The sequence below is a fragment of the Helianthus annuus genome, chromosome 8 (genome assembly GCF_002127325.2).
Source record: "Helianthus annuus cultivar XRQ/B chromosome 8, HanXRQr2.0-SUNRISE, whole genome shotgun sequence".
In the NCBI taxonomy this organism is placed as follows: domain Eukaryota; kingdom Viridiplantae; phylum Streptophyta; class Magnoliopsida; order Asterales; family Asteraceae; genus Helianthus; species Helianthus annuus.
The window spans coordinates 83,052,639-83,069,030 of record NC_035440.2 but is presented as its reverse complement, the minus strand read 5'-3'; the positions used below and the strand labels follow the sequence as shown (position 1 = coordinate 83,069,030).

General features: G+C 38.7%; 1 long non-coding RNA gene across 1 annotated transcript; it reads left to right on the top strand.

Annotated features, from left to right (window-relative positions):
- Window positions 1-5,715: 5,715 nt before the first annotated feature.
- Window positions 5,716-6,919, top strand: LOC110871251. The gene is made up of 3 exons (XR_002553587.2): window positions 5,716-5,851; window positions 6,390-6,443; window positions 6,702-6,919. It is a non-coding gene; the product is annotated as an uncharacterized LOC110871251 (long non-coding RNA).
- Window positions 6,920-16,392: the final 9,473 nt, after the last annotated feature.

Sequence of the window (16,392 nt, the reverse complement as noted above, 5' to 3'; positions counted from 1 at the left end):
TCACTCATGTAAATTATGTATACTAGTGAACGAAACTCACATGCGGTGTTAAAATTTGTATGACTCGATTTTGACGATTTGTAAATCAGTATGACCTTATAAAAAATCACATGAAGCCAATGATCTCTAGATCAGGTGGTCGAAAATTTGCCCTTCTCTTGAGAGATGCAAGTTCAACTCTCATTTGGTGCAGAGTGAGGCATTGGTAGAGGTGGGCAATGATAGGATAACCAGGGAAACCTGGGTTGGATCCTTGAGCCAAATGGATTTTACCGGTAATTTCACCGTCGTGCCTACGGGCGGGTGGATTACTGGGTTTTCCCCGGAATTGGTGGTGGACTTGGCTTACTCTCGAAGTACTGTGTTTGTCCAGTGGGTGCCCCGAGATTGCTCGGGATTGATTCTGTTGGCCGTTCAAAAAAAAAAATCACATGACGTGTTGATAAAAATAAGCACGTTATAACGACAAATCTGAAACTTTAATAAACATCATATTTTAAAGGTTTTGTAAGTGGAAATAAAGTAAATTTAAATATGAAACCTTGAGTCAACTTTGAAGAGTTGTATGTTTGTGCTTTAATGACTTGTACATCATCATGCACAACTCGGTTCTAAAATAAATTTTACACCGAAACATTAATTAAAATAAGTGTATCATAATGATATATGTAGAATTTTATAAAACGACATATTTTTAAAGTTACAGGAGAAAAACAAATAAAAAAGCTATTAGATGACCAAATGTCAAAATCTAGTCAAGACAAAAAAAATATATATATATAAAAAAAGAGAGGAGAAACATAGGTTTAAAGGGTAACTATACTTGAAGTTGAGAAGGCCATATTATAACAGGTAACATATGTAACTTTAATATGAGTGATCATCAATTTTGCTAGTGCACCTTTCCAAACTTCACCAATTTTGTCCCAAGTGTATTGGATTTTTTTTTTCTTTTTTGCTAAGAGAGGTTGCTTCGTGTCAGTGGCGGAACTAGTCTAAAAAGTTAGGGGTATCTTAACTTTTTTTAGGCTCAGTGGTATCCTTTATATAACGGAAACGGAGTTGAGAGATCTTTTTACACTACGGAAATAGAGTTAAGGGGTATTTTTACACTACGAGGTTGAGAGGTAGCCCGTACTACCCCTAGTAAAACTCTAAGTCCGCCTCTGCTCCGAGCTACATTTTCAAAATGAAAACACAGCCGAAACATAAAAAGGGATAAATGTGGAATAAAAACATGTATAAATATCCATATATCAAAATACTTTAACCACTTGTATCACTGGTGGTGATATTGTTTATATTGACAATCCATTTTAATATATATGTGTCATTCATTATTGACCAAGTAGTAACACATATGTCATCTGCTTTTTTTTAAATAGCACTATATGAACTATACCCATTCCCCCTTAGTGGAATGACGCTTACCTCGAGAGACTAAACAGGTTTTATGGATAACCAAATAAGGACCTTCATGAAAAATATGTTAGAAGAGTTTTAGTTATTCACATCTCTTCCAAAATAGCTCTTTAATCAGAGCTCCTACACAGCTCTCGATTGGTTGTATATTTCCATATTTAGTTATGTAAACTTTGTTTATATAGTTGGTTCTCCCTCAATGTAATCACAACAAAAAAAGATATACAAATTACATTTTTTTTTGTTTAAAACCATTCCAGAAAACATGGTATCAGAGCAGTGTAATCGATCTTTGGATTAACCTGCTCATTATTTACAACTTTCAATCCAGAGTCACTCAAATCCAACTTCCGCTCAAACCCATCAATGGAGATCATCTCCGATAAAGAATCTCATCCCAGATTCAGTCTTCAATCTAAAACCGTAATCTCATTACTATCACAACCTCTCTGACACAACCAACATCACCGGACACCACCCAAACAAACTCCCTACAACCTCAGAGCATGGTTGAATGATTCTAGGATCAAAACAACTGCTCCCGACAAACACAACAACAGACCAAAATCGAGCAACCAGATTTGGGCACCAAACCTGTTTTTCAGATCAGAAATCACCACCTCAAGCCTCATCGGACAACAGGGTGGCGGCAAACCCTTCACCGGACATAATCAACGGTAGACATCAACCCATCGAAAAAAAGGGGCGGTGGCATGGCCTTCGCCGCCACATTCAACACGGTAGAACAACAGAACAACTACAACCACAAATTAGAGCAAAACCACCAAGGCTGTGGCGGTGATTCTGGAGCCTCTAAACTAGAAGCAGGGAACGACATTGGTAAAGGGTTTGGGGATATATCCTCAAGCCCTTCTACTAGTAATCCTCACCTTTCTTGCAATTACCATTTGCCTCCCTCTAGTTTATTTAAACCTGAATACTTTCCCATTGAATTTCAAAAATTACTTGAAGGCTCCTCTTTAAATTTAGAGCTGTCAAAAGAAAAATCACTTTTACAACAGGAAGTCTGGTATTTTAAAAACAACGAGTTTGAAACAATGGGAAAAGTAAATGTCGTAGATGGTTGTGATAATTGTAACGGCTCTTGGATATTCGACTGGGGCGCCACATATACTATGACGTTTGATCCGTCTGATATAAAAACAAGGACGAAACCAATGAAAAATCATATCCAAACTGCAAATGGAGAAATTATTGAAGTTCAAGGGTAGGAACAGTTGAAGTATCACCAACGATGAAGTTGTCAAATTGTCTTTATATACCTTCCCTGTCACATAAACTTTTATCCATTAGCCATGTCATGAAAGAGTTAAACTGTACTGTTCTAATGCATCCTACCTTTTGCATCTTACAGGATATCAGGACAGGAGTGATCATTGGACGCGACACTGAACGCCAAGGGCTGTACTATGTGGATGAGGTGATTCATCAGGGAACTGTGATGTTAGCTCACAGAAGTATTGATAGAGAAGCAAATGAAACATAATTAAAAATATATACTGATTCTAAAATTTAAACATAAAAAAGATATTGTGAGTGAAAAAAGAAAAGAAAGGAAATATGAAAATATAATTTACCAAAGCAGGTGTTTGCGTGCTTTCAAAGCACCGAGAACCCACCATTTGTGCTCCTATATGAAGTTGTCAAGACTTGACAGAATTAATGTACGGTTAGCCTAGCAAGCTCTGGTAGGCATTCATCCGGACTCCTAGGTTCACTTTGCTGCATATTTTTACATTGCAATGAGGAAAAATAACTTTCCATTATTTTAAGGTAAAATTATTATGAAATTCTTACATCTGTCTCTCCAAGTAAGGTGATTTGAGCATAAACTTCATTCTTGTCTTGTTCAGCCTACAAAGCCAAAAGAATCAAACATTGTAAATACCATTTACAACCTCAACCGATAAAAAACTAACGTTTCAAAGTAAAAAATTACATACCATTAAACAATCTGTTTAAAGAGTAATTTGGTAATTACGTGTGCAATCTCAAAGCCACGACTCTCCTCGAGAGCATATTCTTAAGCTAGAATACATAGTTTCTCAAATGAAACCTCTAAGCATGCCCAGGAGGTGCATCATCAAACCCAAATACATTAAAGTATTGGTGCATTGAAGTGAGTTTTCCTTGCATTATCATGTGATCAAATAAGGTCAACTCAACAATCATATCTGAGCTAAGAAAGTTAAAACTCGTCTTTTTTCATGGAACTAACCATAAGTATAACGAGTTTACATCTAGGATCCATTGCTTCAATTGTCCACCATTCTTTTTGTTTGTAGCATATGTATCGCCTTCTCTGTTCGTGTGATTCAATTTCATTTTTTTACAAGATTCTCATGATATATATATATATATATATAATAATCTCAACGTCTCTTTGTTACGTGATAGAATAATGCCTCCTTATAGAACACTCTTTCGTAACAATAATACGAAACCTAACAACTTAAATGGAAATTTGAGTTTAGAAGGATGAAAGTTGAGGGAATCCCCGGAGCTCACGTTTCCAAATTCACCAAATTGCAATCCCCAAAACCCCTAATTCTGACAAATTGTGTGTAGAAAAGATTAAAAACAGATAATGATACAACAAATTATTAAGTAATCGAAGAAGTTACCTGATGCAAAAGACAAAATCTTTCCAATCTCTTCAAAGATGTGGCACCAGCATCTTAACGAACGCTTGAAGTGCACTCCAAATATAATAATTTTAAAACTCAAATCTTTTGATTATTACGTGAGGCAATCAAATAATCAATAGATTGAAAAAAAACAGGGTCTGAATATGCGAACCTTGTGATTCCGCAAAATTGGTGGCCCGTGATTGAAGTTTCCGTTGCTACTACCCTAAAGTGACGAGAAGTTGAGATCGAATTTGTTGTTCCGATAGTGAAGTGATGCGTCCAACATATCAAATCTGTGTTTAGGGTGAAAAAGGATGGATTCGTGAATGAGGAGAAAGCGAACTTGCAGTCTTGGATTGCACCTCAAATTCTCGTATAAGGTGAAACGCGGATTTTCTTCTCTTTTCTTTGGGAATGTAAAGATGAATTACAGATTGGAGAGGTTTTTAGGTGAATGGGGTGGTTGAAGAACCTGGGAATTAGATATACCAGAAAACATAAACACAACATAATTTTAGGGAGAGTATAACCTCTGTAAAATTGCTGCTGATCTAGAAGAAATGTATGAATTTAAATGGTCAGGATCTAAAGTTGAGGAGTTTAAAGGGCTGAGATTATCTCAAAAAACTGTTGAGATCAACGGAAACATAAAAATATATAGGGTAAATTACACTTTTAATCCTTTATGTTTGTAGCGAGTTGCAATGGATAACCTTTAACTTTAATAATTACAGTCACGGTCCTTTATTTGGAAAACTCATTACACTCTACGTCATTTGACCCTAACCAGGTTATAATTTTCAGTTAAATATGGCATGTGCATTACACATGAGGGTAGTTTAGTCATTTTAGAACTATCTTTAACAAAAAATTAATAAAAAATATATATAAAAACCACTTTCTCTCCCACAAAAACCCACATCCCCTTCTTCCTTCTTCTCCACATACCCACCACCAGCACCACACTATCACCACCTGAAACCACACCACTACCCACCCTCACACCACCCCTTCCCACCCTCACACCACCCCTTCGCAACCACTACACACCACCACCACCACCACGATTACCGTCCCTCCAAATATGAACCTAATCTGAACCCTGTTTGGGATTTGAGTAATAATAAGGTTTTGTGGATGTCTAGAGAGGGTGGAGACCCTGCCGTTTTAGGTCGTGCTCATGGTATTATTACCAAAATTCCCCTCTCCATTTCTTTTTTTTTTATCTTATGTCTTTCAAATCGTTGAATGACTCAAATCTAATATTTATGGTTTATTAAATATTAGGAAACATGGAAGACACAACTAGTTCATCACCATTACCAAAGAAAGACCAACTAATGAATAATTAACAAAATAAACTCTTTGCCAATCTCACCGGTTCCCGGAAACGTAACTAATATCGACAAATATTGTAACGCCCCGGATTTAATTATGAGTCTGCATATTTATGTTACTAAAACATGTTTTAGGAAATAACTAGTAAGTGAGTCTAGTTAGAAAGTGAATTAAAATTTTAGTTAAGAGAAACAAATTATGGCCATTTAAAAATAAATATGCTAATATGAGGGGTGGAATATGTAAATAATGAAAGTTAAACTATTAAAAGTACAAAAATCACAACACACACACATACTGATGTTGGGTAGGTCGATTGGAACAAGAAGAAAGAAGGGAAACCCTCTAAACTCAGCAAATTAGTAAATTGAAAGGGGGAATCAAGGCCTGATTTTATGCATGAACACTAATTCTTGACCATCTAAGAATTCTCTACATAAGTTATGTTGAAATTTATGATTTAATGATCATGTATGAAATGGGTTTTTAGTAAAACTAGAAATTCATGTGAAATTAGTATGAACATATGTTAGAAATCCCATATAGAGCTTGAATCATGCTTGAATTCAACCTAATTGATGGTTAAAAGTAAAAAACTCACTTAGAATTGGATAATGGTGACTAGTAACATGAAGTTGTGAGGTAGATTAGCATAAATGATGTTACATGACGATGTTCTTGATGAGATGTCACCATTGAAATCGAATTAGGATGAAGGTTGTATGAGATTATGATTAAAATTAATGTTCTTGATGTTATTGGTATGAACTAGTTATATTATGCATACAATACTAGTACATTATGCTTAACTAGTAGTACGCACACCAAGTGTTTGTTAAAATGCTTGAATAAGGTGAACAAATGGTTTTACAAAGTTTAATAGTTAGGATTGAGAATTATTGTGTTTAAATGTGATAAGTTAATGAACGAATGAAAAAGAATGACATAAGCCTAAAGTATGCGATTCTTGGATTATAGGGATCAAAGAAGAAAGTTCAAGTCGCACCGGATCGCAAACAAACAACGACAAAGGTAAGTTCCTTTACTTACGAAATGTTATTAGTTGCATAATCTCAAATAATATCCTTTTACATGTTGAGATCGTATACTAGTAATGAGTAGTTGAGAATAAAGTATGGTAAGAATATGGTTTGAATGACATGAGGTGATATAAACCAAGTGGAGAAACTTACGTTTGGAAGGAGTTATGAATGTTATCTCTTAGTTGGCTAGTATGTTGTTGTCGAATAAATTTATTTCTAAATTGTCTAATGGTTTGGTTGAATGTAGGTAAATCCCATTGTTAAGGGCGCTACTTGGATCGAACACACTCATGATGCACGCTTCCACGAAGATATTAGTTTGGGTTAAAACTTTTGTTAAATGTACTTTTTGTTAAACGGGTCTTTTTGTAAGTAATATGACTCGGTTGTCCTTAGTTGATGAACTCGTAGTCGAAAACTATACTAGTTGTTTATGAAATATTGGGATGTAAACTACTTTGGTAACTTCTCGTTGGCTATGTTATGGTTAAATGCAGAATTTTTACTTATGAATTAATTGACCCGTTTAGTTTTTGTCACATGAAGCGCGTGAGTGTCTTTTAAATTTTTACACCCTTACAAGTTGGTATCAGAGCCAAGGTTTGAGAGATTCGAGTAAGTTATGGTGCTCGAACTCAAACCGAAAGCTCTTGCGAAAGTGTGTTCGTTCCAAGCGCCACGCAAGTAAGTAATTTAAGGATTTCATACTTGTAGACAGAAATGGGAATGGGTTATTATTTAGTTACTAGTATGACATGGGTTTGGATGATAATGGGTGCTATGGAAGGCTTCGGGACTGCCCAGGACCGTTTCGGGTTGGAAAAGGGGGCTGGAAATGAAAGTTTTTGGTTAATCAGCGTTTGCGCACCAGGAAGCCCGTCGGCGACGGCCTATATGCCGTCGGCGACGGCACCCTCCCACCCGACAGCTTATGCACCTGCCTACGGGCAAAATGTGGCGACGGGGTTTTCCCGAGCCCGTCGGCGACGCACCCAGTGCCGTCGGCGACGGGTCCCCCCTAATTGTTTTTGCTGAAATTGTTTGTTTATCATGTTAAGGCCCTTACTTCGATTATGGCATTCGTTAAACATAAGGAATACCCCGAATCGACTATGAAACTAAGAAATTCAAGATAGCTAGCATGTTTTAATAATGAACGTGCGAAAGGATGAGGAGTTCTTACATACGAATGGATAAAGTAAGTGACACATTAAGAATGTTTATAAAGAGGGATTGGATGGGTTCACGACTCATGAAAATGAACTATTAAGAACAAATGATGTGTATATAGAAAGATGAGGAGGACGAAAGTAACAATGATTAATATGAATGTTTAAATTGTAGATGGCAAGTGGAGGAAACACGGATACTACAGAACGTATAACTCGAAACGAGTTAAACAAGATGATTTCGGATGAAGTAACGAAGGCAATTGATGCAAACGTTTCCAAGCTAGCACAAGAGGTGGAGGGCCAAGTACTAAGTACGGTAGAGGATATGATCACGAGCAAAGTGGATGAATTGAAGGAAATGATAGCCGGAATTCAAGGCAAGAAGGAGGCAAGACGGTGCACCTACAAGGATTTCATGGCATGTAAGCCTACAACCTTTAATGGGGAAATTGATCCCATAGAATGCCAAAGATGGATAGCTAACATGGAAGGGGTGTTCATTCGAAGTCATTGCGACAAGGAAGATCAAGTCATGTTTGCCACGGGGCAACTTTTACGAAGGGCTAAAGATTGGTGGGACTCGTATAGTAAGGAGATCGGAGAGAATCGAGTTCAAACTTTGACTTGGCAAGAATTCAAACAACCTTTTATCAAATACCATTGTCCACAATCAGCGGTGGATCGAATCCAAGAAGACATTCTCCGACTCCGACAAAGGGATGAATCTGTCAATGAGATCACGAACACCTTCCTTGATCAACTGAAGTTTTGTGAAGAAATAGTTAGAACGGAGAGAAAGAAGATTATCCGTTATCATGGCATGCTTAAGGCTGAAATTCGGGAGTTCATAACTCCTTCAAAATGTGAAACTTTGGACGAGATCATTGATCTAGCGAGGGATAGGGAAATTGAAATAAAGAGGCAAGACGAACGTGGAGAGAAAAAGGCAAGTCGAGAAGGGGTCAACGCAAGGTTCTTCTAAGAAACCCAAGACGCACGATCAAGGAAAGAAAGAAGCTTCCAAAGGCGGGTTTCCACGATGCAAGACATGTGGAAAACCCCATTCCGGTGAATGTTTATTGGGAAGGAAAGGGTGTTACAATTGCGGACAAGAAGGGCATCCGTACTATAACTGTCCGAATCCCAAGAGGGTATGCTACAATTGTAACGAATCGGGCCATGTGAAGGCTGAATGCCCAAAGCTTAAACAAGGGGTGAAGAAGGAAGGAAAGAAAGAAGAACCCGCGAAAGCTAAGGGAAGAATGTTCCAAATCTCCACGGAAGAAGCAAGGGCTCACCCGAATGTGGTCTCAGGTATCTATATGATAAACTCTATACCCACTTATATATTATTCGATACCGGAGCTAGTAGATCATTTATTTCTAGTGAGCTTGCACGTTTCCCTTTATTCACGATAGAAAGAATGTTTACACCTCTCGAAGTAGAAATTGCCGATTGTAAGAGTTACCTTTTGCACGAAATATGTAGAGGTTGTAGAATCACTATAGATGATGAAGATTTTGATATTGATTTGATTCCCATGGTTTTAGGAGAATTTAAAGTGGTGGTAGGTATGGATTGGTTATCCCGTTATCACGCGGAAATTTTATGCGAAAACAAAATTATTCATGTGACATCCCCTAAAGGGAAACGGGTAAACATTCATGGGGAAAGAGAAGTAGGGGCAAAATTTTGTACTATCTTAGAAGCAATTAAGTACGTGAGGAATGGAAGTAAAGCATTATTAGCCTATGTTGTCGATACCAAATTAGGAGCTTTAAAAATTGAAGATACTAAGATAGTGAATGAATACCCGGATGTATTTCCGGACGAATTGCCGGGACTTCCACCCGAGCGGGAAGTCGAGTTTCGTATCGATTTAGAACCAAATGCCAAACCGGTAGCCAAAGCCCCTTACCGGTTGGCACCCGCGGAAGTACGGGAATTAATGGTCCAATTACAAGAACTTCTTGACAAAGGTTTCATACGTCCTAGCGTGTCCCCGTGGGGAGCGCCTGTTTTGTTCGTAAAAAATAAGGATGGGTCGATGAGAATGTGCATCGACTATCGTGAACTTAACAAACTCACGGTAAAGAACCGATACCCACTTCCGAGAATAGATGATCTCTTTGATCAACTACAAGGGGCAAGTTGGTTCTCAAAAATCGACTTGCGATCGGGCTACCATCAAGTACGAGTAAGGGAAGAGGATGTACCTAAGACTGCGTTCAGAACTCGCTACGGACATTACGAATTCCTGGTAATGTCATTCGGGTTAACTAACGCTCCGGCCGCTTTCATGGATCTAATGAATAGGATATGCCGAGATATGTTAGATCAGTTCGTCATAGTGTTTATTGACGACATTTTAGTATACTCTCGTAGCGAGTCTGAACATGCAAGTCATTTACGTCAGGTACTCGAGACGCTTCGAAAGGAAAGATTATATGCTAAGTTTTCTAAGTGTGCGTTTTGGCTTAGGGAAGTGCAGTTTTAAGGACATGTAATTAACGAAAGGGGAATTTTGGTGGATCCATCTAAGGTGGAAGCCGTGATGAAATGGGTACCCCCGAAGAATGTTAGTGAAGTAAGAAGTTTCCTAGGTCTAGCCGGCTATTATCGGAGGTTTATCCAAGACTTCTCCAAAATAGCCCTTCCTTTAACTAAACTGACAAAGAAAGAAGAAAGGTTCGAATGGAATGATGATCAACAGAAAGCTTTTCGAATGTTAAAGGAGAAATTGTCAAGTTCTCCCGTATTAACACTACTAGAGGGAACGGAAGACTTAGTTGTATACGCTGACGCATCCCATCAAGGGTTGGGTTGTGTCTTGATGCAACGAGGCAAGGTTATTGCCTATGCTTCAAGACAACTAAAGCAACATGAAATTGACTATCCAACCCACGATCTCGAACTGGCGGCGGTAGTGTTTGCCTTAAAAATCTGGAGGCATTATTTGTATGGAACAAAGTGCACAATTTATTCAGACCACAAAAGCCTTAAATACTTCTTCGAGCAGAAAGATCTCAATATGAGGCAACGGAGATGGTTGGAATTGATTAAAGATTATGACTGTGACATTCTTTACCATCCGGGTAAAGCTAATGTTGTGGCGGATGCACTTAGCCGGAAGGAATACCCACCACCTATTCGAGTGAAATCAATGAGAATGATAGTTACCCCAAACCTTCTTGAAACAATACGCGAGGTGCAAGATAAGTCCTTAGATGTTGGTGATCCGAAAAGTGAAAGAACGAAAGGGTTTGAAAATGAATTTGAAGTAAACGCAAGTGGGTTAAGGACGAGGTTTGCACGGATTTGGATACCGCGACACTGTGAGGCGAAGACCTTATTATTGGAAGAAGCACACAAGTCCCGTTACTCGGTTCATCCGGGAGCCACTAAAATGTACCGAGATTTGAAAGAAAATTTTTGGTGGCCAGGAATGAAACGTGACATTGTTAAGTATGTATCTAAATGCTTGACATGTTCCCAAGTTAAGGCGGAACATCAAAAACCATACGGAAAATTGCAACCCTTAGAAATTCCGGTATGGAAATGGGAAAATGTAGCCATGGACCTTGTAACTAAACTGCCGAAGACAAAGAAAGGGCATGACGCAATATGGGTCATTGTCGACCGCCATACTAAAAGCGCCCATTTTCTACCCATTCGGGAGACTTTTTCCTCGGAAAGGTTAGCGGAAATTTATGTGAATGAGATTGTTTCTCGCCACGGTGTACCGGTATCTATTGTCTCAGACCGGGATACGCGATTCACCTCTCGTTACTGGCAAAAGTTTCATGAAGGAATGGGTACCCAATTGCATGTGAGTACCGCATACCACCCACAAACGGATGGCCAATCCGAACGAACGATTCAAACTCTCTTAGACATGTTGAGAGCGTGCGTGATGGATTTCGGGGGAAACTGGGATAAACATTTGCCATTAGTGGAATTTTCGTATAATAATAGCTACCAAAGTAGCATACAAATGGCGCCTTATGAGATGTTGTATGGGAGAAGGTGTAGAACCCCTGTTTGTTGGGGAGAAGTAGGACAAAGAGAACTCGCACCAAAGGATGTGGTGGCGATAACTAATGAAAAGATCGACGTCGTACGGGCTCGATTAAAAGCGGCGCAAGACCGACAAAAGTCCTATGCGGATAAAAGAAGACGCCCTATTGAGTTTCAAGTGGGGGACCGAGTGTTCCTGAAAGTATCCCCGTGGAAAGGCATAATCCAATTTCGTAAGCGAGGAAAGTTGGGTCCCCGATATATCGGACCGTTCCAGATTTTAGCTCGAGTCGGGAAGGTAGCCTACCGGTTAAGGTTACCTCCCTCCTTAGAGGGAATTCACAATACCTTCCATGTGTCACAATTGCGGAAATGTTTAACGGATGAAACGGCTCATGTACCTCTTGAATGTGACAACCCTCACTAAACCAGGTATCCGTACGACTTAATTAACTATTAATTGTTGCCTAATTACTGTGCTTGACTGAGATTCCTGATGAACTGCTACTTGACTGTTGATACTTGTACATATCTGCATCATATTTTAATTTCCGTCACTACATTATTTACTTACTGAACTCTAGTGACAACATGATGCACAAAAGCACAGTAGCATTTGAACGGATAACCTATTGAACATGCTGATATAGCCAGCATCAGGCAGGCACTGCCTCTAAAGGCCTGTATGAGCCAGAAATATTTTACTACACCCATAGTGTGTGTAGGGATACAAGGGTTGTATAACTGCGTCTCTAGGAATAAGATGTAATGATTGGATGTGCCTAAAACGTACTCTAAGCACGAAACACAGCACTTTTATCAACATACTAGCTTCTAGCTAACTAATAAAGTGCCAAAGCATGAGGAAATATTCCTGACACTTTGCAGAATAAATTGTGTCGCTAAAAATATTATTTACAACGCTTAAAAGATTACTTAAGCACTTTAACGGATTACTATCCAACCGAACAACCGGACTATACCCGGAACATAAAAATATTGGCAGAAATATTATTAGTCTTTTTCTGAGCCAGTTAGGGTCCCTGATTACCCTAACACTCGCAATATAACGCATCATGCAACTAACGGGGTTAATCTCTAAAGTAACCTACTTAACTAAACTAAACCCCAACTGAATGATTGAAAACCAACCGGATACCCCCCCCCCCCTAATGGGATCGGCCAAACTAAGGTAACCAAGAAGGACACCTTTTGATTATTATATTATCTTTGCCTAATATCAAGGGGACATAGAAACCGTTGGACGATAATCATAATTCTTCTCTATAAATACCCTCACTTAACATTAGAGATTTGTCATCCACATTTCACCTAAACTCTCTCCTCTCTCTTGCCTTCCCATTCTCGGCCGAACACCCACACTTCTATCCATCCATCTTTCGATTTTTGTTCATCCATTTCAAGCATATACAAGGCTTACGGGTCACGCATTAGGAAGCTTGAAGCAAGCGGAAGTGGAAGGACCTCGTTTCTTTGCTTTTATCCATCACATTTTCGACTAGATTCTTCCCTAGCCCCGAGCTAGAGGTATAATGTTTAAAACTCACTCTCGAACGTATTTAAAGTGGTTAATATGATTTTTAATGGTTAAAAGTCGGAATCATGCGTTTTGAATCTTTAAAGTCTACTAAAACTTGATTTTTGTTGGTTAAAAGCTCATAACATGTGTAAAAGCTGTAGTATTTGAGTATGTTGATTATTGAGGCCCGATCTACGATGTGGTGGCTCTTATCATCGTTTAACCCGACTTTGTTAAGATCATAGATCTTGACATAAGCTTGTTTCTATCGGTACGAGGGTTAAAAGGTGAAACTCCACCACACGAGAAACATGAACTTGTGTAAAAGTATTATTACTAGTAAAATGGTGTTTAAAACTAGCGGATCTACGTATGTACAAGTGGTATTTTCGTAGAACCAAGTGTCGAGAAAATCATGTCTTATATAAGTTGGATGACAAACTAACAAATGTGATTTTACAAACCACTAGTGTATAAACACTTGTGAAATAAGAAGCTTTCGACAAAATAATAACCTTTGGGAAAGATGACGGGAAGTCGTAAAGGATGATTTGTTCTAAAAACGGGGTTTTTACAGGATTAAACTAATTTATACATAGATCCACCAAATATAACGAGATCTACACTATAGTTTTCATAAAACTACAAGTTCATGTGATAATGCGATTTACATACTAGTCGGCAAGTTTGATAACTAGTTTGATGTGTTGAAAATTAGTTTGATGTGTTGGAAATTGATTGGTTGATTTAAAGAAGTGTTGAAGTGATTTTGTAAAAGAAAATGATACGCTTGAAAGCGTGGCCACCTCCAGTTACAGGGGAAACTCTGGCGAAATTTTTCTAAAATCTAACACTTAGAATTATTTACAAGTGTTAGACTACTTTTGACATATTTTCAAAAATAATTCGCCATGACTTTATTTACAAATATTCGGAGGTGGGATTTTCACAAAACTAAACGTGATAAATATATATTCGGTAAATATATTTTTCACCACACTGTTTATGATGATTTTGTGAAAATATATAAATATTATTTTTAGAGTAAAAATAATATTTACAAACGTTGACGAACCCAAAGTAATACAAACGCTTACACGACGAACATATAAGTTACAACGGTAATTACTATTACCACATAATCGTTAAAGCATAACTTACGCTTTATGCGGAAATACTTATAAACGCGTATTTTGTCAACGTATTATTTTGGAAAGTATTAAGTGAAAGGAAAATATAATATTTTTGAGAAAAATATTTATATTTTGGAATGAGAAGTAAAAATATATTAAGTGGGACTTAATGAGATGATACAAATACACATGTATTAAATCCCCCATCCTTGGGAAGGAAATTAAATTACCAAGTATATACAAGGAACGGTTGTCTAACTGTATCCCCGAAAAATGTAAACTATAAAGCTAAGGCACGGCCACCCGTCTAATAGAATTAGCACATGTAGGTCGTTGCACAGCTATCGGATATTTGGAGTACTTGGTATAGCGACGCACTGACTGTGAGTTCATGTCCCCCTTTTCTCTTAACTCTTTTCAGTTTTATAAACTACGGGGGTGAAATACATGTTACTATGATTATGAAATACTTGATACATGGTATGGTTAGCGTAAGGAGGGTTATTACTTAGATCATGTGAGTGGGTAGGCGGGAACTGGAGGCCATTAATCCTTATTGTAGGACCGAGGGACGTAAGCGGTAGATCTATCTGGGTGTAGCGAGCCCAACTCCAGGTCCAGCATAACGGACCTTGGGGTGACTTTGTGCCCGACGCGAAATCCGCTAGGTTTGAGTCTTCCTACTTGCACTTCACACATATCAATGGACTTGCAAACCATTGGTGATCTCTTTTTTCCTTATTTGCTACATACCAGGATTTTTGATAAATACAAAGGTTTATTTACTCACTTTCGCATGAACTCGCTCAACATTATTGTTGATTTTTCAACTTACATGTATTTCAGGGAATTAAAGAACTGGCACGGTATGGCATGTTTTCCGCTGCATAAGTCACCAGGGTCATCCAGGGTTCGGGGAATGTGACTCTTTCCTGGACAAGTCACAGTCCTTGAATCATGTTTACGATATGTTTGCATTTATAAAGTTTAGACAAGTTTATGGTTGTTGGGTGTTAACCCGTTAAGACAATGTTTTGATATTTTTATTTTAATGGATGATCTTGCATATTTTTAATTCATATAGCTTGTTATGATTAAGCTATGGTATTAAGAAGTCACACCAACTTAACCACGCTTCCGCAAAGCCAGGGTGTGACAGCTTGGTATCAGAGCTCTGATCATAGCGAACTAGGATTCCTTCTCGAGTCTAGACTATGATCACCAGGGCTCTCACGAAAACATTTTTACTTCATACCACTTAAGTCCAGATCCAAAACCTTTTTATAAACAAATGTTGAGCACATTTTATTTATTATTTTTAGGCTCAGTCTGGGAGGCTGAGGCTCGGTCTGAGAGGCTGAGGCTCGGTCTGGGAAGCCGAGGCTCGATCTAATGGATCGAGGTAGATGTCTAGTGGGACTAGGGAGTCAGTCTGGGAGGCTGGGAAAATTGACTAGTGGGACTAGGGAGTCAGTCTGGGAGGCTGGGAGAAATTGCTAGTGGGACTAGGGAGTCAGTCTGGGAGGCTGGGAAGAATTGGCTAGTGGGACTAGGAAGGACAGTCTGGGAGGCTGGGAGGCTAGTGGGACTAGGAGAATTATTTGATTGTTTATTGTTGACTTACATGTTTACATGAATATATGATTGATTATTATACGCATATGTGTTGTGTTACAAATGTCATGCTTTCACCATGTACTAGAAGGATGGATACTACGAATCCCATGGCCATAGTATCAGACGACATAGTTTCATCGGAGCGCGAGGTGTACGTTTCCGATACTACCGGCACAGACAATGACGACTTTCAGCCCCTCTGCGCTGCCTGATGTCGTAGCAGAGCCTACTGGTGGCCATCTTGTTGGGAATTTGCCACTCACGGTGATCCCTGCTCCTGTGCCCCTTGCCGCTTATCCTGTTGTTAATATGCCCCCCCCGACGTGGCCTCTGACGATGATAACGATCTACTAGAAGAGGACCCATTTGAGGGCGAGGCCCTATTGCTGCTGGTATTAACCTACTGCTTGCGGACGCTCCTGCAGGGGGAAACTCATGTCCATTCCCTTGTCCCAGAC